This window comes from Arachis stenosperma, chromosome 10 (assembly GCF_014773155.1).
Source record: "Arachis stenosperma cultivar V10309 chromosome 10, arast.V10309.gnm1.PFL2, whole genome shotgun sequence".
NCBI classification, from domain to species: Eukaryota; Viridiplantae; Streptophyta; class Magnoliopsida; order Fabales; family Fabaceae; genus Arachis; species Arachis stenosperma.
Window position 1 is genome coordinate 62,352,038 of NC_080386.1, and position 5,598 is coordinate 62,357,635.

A 5,598-nucleotide genomic window follows, 5' to 3' on the forward strand; every position below is an offset into this window, starting at 1 on the left:
ACAACAATGCAAACAATGCAAGGAAGGTGCTGGGTGACTTTACTGCACCTACTCCCGACTTCTATGGGAGAAGCATCTCTATCCCTGCCATTGGAGCAAACAAATTTGAGCTTAAGCCTCAATTAGTTTCTCTAATGCAACAGAATTGCAAGTTCCATGGACTTCCATTGGAAGATCCTCATCAGTTCTTAGCTGAATTCTTGCAAATCTGTGACACTGTCAAGACTAATGGGGTTGACCCTGAGGTCTACAGACTTATGCTATTCCCTTTTGCTGTAAGAGACAGAGCTAGTATATGGTTGGACTCACAACCTAAAGAAAGCCTGGACTCTTGGGAAAAGCTAGTCAATGCCTTCTTGGCAAAGTTCTTTCCACCTCAAAAATTGAGTAAGCTTAGAGTGGAAGTCCAAACCTTCAGACAGAAGGATGGAGAATCCCTCTATGAAGCTTGGGAAAGATACAAACAATTAATCAGAAAATGTCCTTCTGACATGCTTTCTGAATGGAGCATTGATGAGCGTATAATTTGTACGCTTTTTGGCATTGTTTTTAGTATGTTTTTAGTATCTTTTAGTTAGCTTTTATTACATTTTTATTAGTTTTTAGTTAAAATTCACTTTTCTGGACTTTACTATGAGTTTGTGTGTTTTTCTGTGATTTCAGGTATTTTCTGGCTGAAATTGAGGGATCTGAGCAAAAATCTGATCCAGAGACTCAAAAGGACTGCAGATGCTGTTGGATTCTGACCTCCCTGCACTCGAAGTGGATTTTCTGGAGCTACAGAAGCCTAATTGGCGCGCTCTCAACGGCGTTGGAAAGTAGACATCCTGGGCTTTCCAGCAATATATGATAGTCCATACTTTGCCCAAGATTTGATGGCCCAAACCGGCGTTCAAAGTCACCTCAAGAAATTCCAGCGTTAAACGCCAGAACTGGCACCTAAATGGGAGTTAAATGCTTCATTTGCTCAGCCCAAGCACACACCAAGTGGGCCCGGAAGTGGATTTCTATGTCATTTACTCATCTTTGTACACTTTAGGCTACTAGTTTTCTATAAGTAGGACCTTTTACTATTGTATTTGACATCTTCTGATCTTTAGAACCTTTTTCTTTAGATCTTTTGATCACATTGGGAGGCTGGCCTCACGGCCATGCCTAGACCTTGTTCTTATGTATTTTCAACGGTGGAGTTTCTACACACCATAGATTAAGGTGTGGAGCTCTGCTGTACCTCGAGTATTAATGCAATTACTATTGTTCTCCTATTCAATTCCGCTTGTTCCTTGTCCAAGATATCACTTGTTCTTCAACTTTATGAAGGTGATGATTGTCATGGATCATCACCATTCTCACTCATGAACAAAGTGACTGACAACCACTCTTGTTTTACAAGCATATGAGGCTTAGTGAATATCTCTTGGATTCTTTAATCGGAGTCTTCGTGGTATAGGCGAGAACTGATGGCGGCATTCAAGAGAATCCGGAAGGTCTAACCTTGTCTGTGGTATTCTGAGTAGGATTCAATGATTGAATGACTGTGACGTGCTTCAAACTCCTAGCAGGCGGGGCGTTAGTGACAGACGCAAAAGTATCGATGGATATTATTCCGGCCTGACCGAGAACCGACAGCTGAATTCCGCTATGCTGTGACAGAGCATATGCAATCGCTTTCACTGAGAGGATGGGAGGTAGCCACTGACAACGGTGAAACCCTACACGAGCTTGCCATGGAAAGGAGTAAGAAGGATTGGATGAAGACAGTAGGAAAGCAGAGAGACGGAAGGGAAGGCATCTTCATTCGCTTATCTGAAGCTCTCACCAATGATATACATAAGTATCTCTATCTTTATCTTTATGCTTTATTCGTTTATCACTATACCCATTTGAGTCTGCCTGACTGAGATTTACAAGGTGACCATAGCTTGCTTCATAGCAACAATCTCCGTGGGATCGACCCTTACTCGCGTAAGGTTTATTACTTGGACGACCCAGTGCACTTGCTGGTTAGTTGTGCGAAGTTGTGTTTATGCCATGGTATTGAGCACCAAGTCTTTGGAGCCATTACCGGGGATTATTTGTTTTGTGTAAAAGTAGTGATCACAATTTCGTGCACCAAGCATCATAGGTATTTTCTATGATGGTCTCTCTAAACTATCTAAGATGTCCTTGGATAGCTCTGCTGGAGGATCTCTTCATCTGAAGAAGACGCCTACAGAAGCTCAAGAACTAATTGAAATGGTTGCAAATAACCAATTCATGTACACTTCTGAAAGAAATCCTGTGAACAATGGGACTAATCAGAAGAAAGGAGTTCTTGAGATTGATACTCTGAATGCCATTTTGGCTCAGAATAAGATATTGACTCAACAAGTCAATTTGATTTCTCAAAGTCTGTCTGGAATGCAAAATGCACCAAGCAGTACTAAGGATGCTTCATCTGAAGAAGAAGCTTATGATCCTGAGAACCCTTCAATGGAAAAGGTGAATTACCTAGGAGAACCCTATGGAAACACCTATAATTCTTCATGGAGAAATCACCCAAATTTCTCATGGAAGAATCAAGAGAGACCTCAACAAGGTTTCAACAACAATAATGGTGGAAGAAACAGGTTTGGCAATAGCAAGCCATTTCCATCATCTTCTCAGCAACAGACAGAGAATTCTAAGCAGAACCCCTCTGACTTAGCAACCATGGTCTCTGATCTAATCAAAACCACTCAAAGTTTCATGACTGAAACAAGGTCCTCCATTAGGAATTTGGAGGCACAAGTGGGACAGCTGAGCAAGAAAGTTACTAAACTCCCTCCAAGAACACTCCCAAGCAATACAAAAGAAAATCCAAAAGGAGAGTGCAAGGCCATAAACATGGCCGAATATGGAGAGGAAGGGGAGGAAGTGAACGCCACTGAGGAAGACCTCAATGGGCGTGCACTGACCTCCAATGAGTTCCTCAATGAGGAACCATGGGAATCTGAGGCTCAAAATGAGACCATAGAGATTCCATTGGACTTACTTCTGCCATTCATGAGCTCTGATGAGTATTCTTCCTCTGAAGAGGACGAGTATGTCACTGAAGAGCAAGTTGCTAAATACCTTGGAGCAATCATGAAGTTAAATGACAAGTTATTTGGAAATGAGACTTGGGAGAATGAACCTCCTTTGCTCACCAAAGAACTGGATGACTTGTCTAGGCAGAAATTACCTCAAAAGAGACAAGATCCTGGGAAGTTTTCCATACCTTGTACCATAGGCACCATGACCTTCAAGAAAGCTCTGTGTGACTTAGGGTCAAGTGTAAACCTCATGCCTCTCTCTGTAATGGAGAAGCTAGGGATCTTTGAGGTACAAGCTGCAAGAATCTCACTAGAGATGGCAGACAATTCAAAGAAACAAGCTTATGGACTTGTAGAGGATGTTCTAGTAAAGGTTGAAGACCACTACATCCCTACTGATTTCATAGTCCTAGAGACTGGGAAGTGCATGGATGAAAACATCATCCTTGGCAGACCCTTCCTAGCCACAGCAAAGGCTGTGATTGATGTTGATAGAGGTGAACTGTTCATTCAAGTGAATGGAGAATCCTTTGTGTTTAAGGCTCAAGGATATCCCTCTGTCACCATGGAGAGGAAGCATGAAGAGTTTCTCTCAAAACAGAGTCAAACAGAGCCCCCACAGTCAAACTCTAAGTTTGGTGTTGGGAGGCCACAACCAAACTCTAAGTTTGGTGTTGAACCCCCACATTCAAACTCTAAGTTTGGTGTTGGAAGGTTCCAACATTGCTCTGAGCATCTGTAAGGCTCCATGAGAGCCCACTGTCAAGCTACTGACATTAAAGAAGCGCTTGTTGGGAGGCAACCCAATGTTATATTTTATCTATTTTCCTTTGTTATTTTATGTTTTCTGTAGGTTGATGATCTTGAGAAGTCACAAAATCAATTGAAAAAGCAAAAACAGAAAGAAAAACAGAAAGAAAAATAGCACACCCTAGAGGAGAACTTGCTGGCGTTTAAACGCCAGTGAGGCTAGCAGATGGGCGTTTAACGCCCAGTCTGGCACCATTCTGGGCGTTTAACGCCAGAAAGGGGCACCAGACTGGCGTTAAACGCCAGAAAAGGGCAAGAACTTGGCGTTAAACGCCAGAAATGGGCACCAGCCCGGTGTTTAACGCCAGAATTGGCACATAGTGCATTTTCGCACAATACTTGGTGCAGGGTTGAATTTTTCTTGACACCTCAGGATCTGTGGACCCCACAGGATCCCCACCTACCCCACCACCCTCTCTCTTCTTCACCCATTCACCAATCACCTCAACCACTCTTCCCCAAAAACCCTTCCCCTATCAAATCCCATCTTTCTCTTCACCACTCACATCCATCCTTCATAAAACCTCACCTACCTCACCATTCAAATTCAAACCACTTTCCCTCCCAAACCCACCCATAATGGCCGAACCCTACTCCTCTCTTCACCCCTATATAAACCCATCTTCACTCCTTCTTTTTCACACACCCATCTTCCTCCATTTCTTCTTCTTCTACTCTCTTCTTTCTTCTTTTGCTCGAGGACGAGCAAACCTTTTAAGTTTGGTGTGGTAAAAGCATTGCTTTTTGTTTTTCCATAACCATTTATGGCATCCAAGGCCGGAGAAACCTCTAAAAAGAGGAAAGGGAAGGCAAAAGCTTCCACCTCCGAGTCATGGAAGATGGAGAGATTCATCTCAAGGGTGCATCAAGACCACTTCTATGAAGTTGTGGCCTTGAAGAAGGTGATCCCCGAGGTCCCTTTCAAACTCAAAAAGAGTAAATATCCGGAGATCCGACATGAGATTCGAAGAAGAGGTTGGGAAGTTCTTACCAACCCCATTCAACAAGTCGGAATCTTAATGGTTCAAGAGTTCTATGCCAATGCATGGATCACTAAGAACCATGATCAAAGTGTGAACCCGGATCCAAAGAATTGGCTTACAATGGTTCGGGGGAAATACTTAGATTTTAATCCGGAAAATGTAAGGTTGGCATTCAACTTGCCCATGATGCAAGGAGATGAACATCCTTACACTAGAAGGGTCAACTTTGATCAAAGGTTGGACCAAGTCCTCATAGACATTTGTGAAGAGGGCGCCCAATGGAAGAGAGATTCAAGAGGGAAGCCGGTTCAATTAAGAAGGCACGACCTCAAGCCCGTGGCTAGGGGATGGTTGGAGTTTATCCAACGCTCAATCATTCCCACTAGCAACCGGTCCGAAGTTACTCTAGACTGGGCCATCATGATTCATAGCATCATGATTGGAGAGGAAGTGGAAGTTCATGAGGTTATAGCCCAAGAACTCTATAAGGTGGCGGACAAGTCCTCTACCTTAGCAAGGTTAGCATTTCCTCATCTCATTTGTCACCTCTGTTATTCAGTAGGAATAGACATAGAAGGAGACATCCTCATTGATGAGGACAAGCCCATCACTAAGAAAAGGATGGAGCAAAAAAGAGATCCCACTCATCATGAAATCCCTGAGATGCCTCAAGGGATGCACTTTCCTCCACAAGACTATTGGGAGCAAATCAACACCTCCCTAGGAGAATTGAGTTCCAACATGGGACAACT

General features: G+C 43.2%; 1 non-coding gene across 1 annotated transcript; it reads right to left on the minus strand.

Moving 5' to 3' along the window:
* Positions 1–389: 389 nt before the first annotated feature.
* Positions 390–497, minus strand: LOC130959487 (small nucleolar RNA R71). Its single transcript, XR_009078564.1, has one exon. It is a non-coding gene; the product is annotated as a small nucleolar RNA R71 (small nucleolar RNA).
* Between the last annotated feature and the right edge of the window lie 5,101 nt (positions 498–5,598).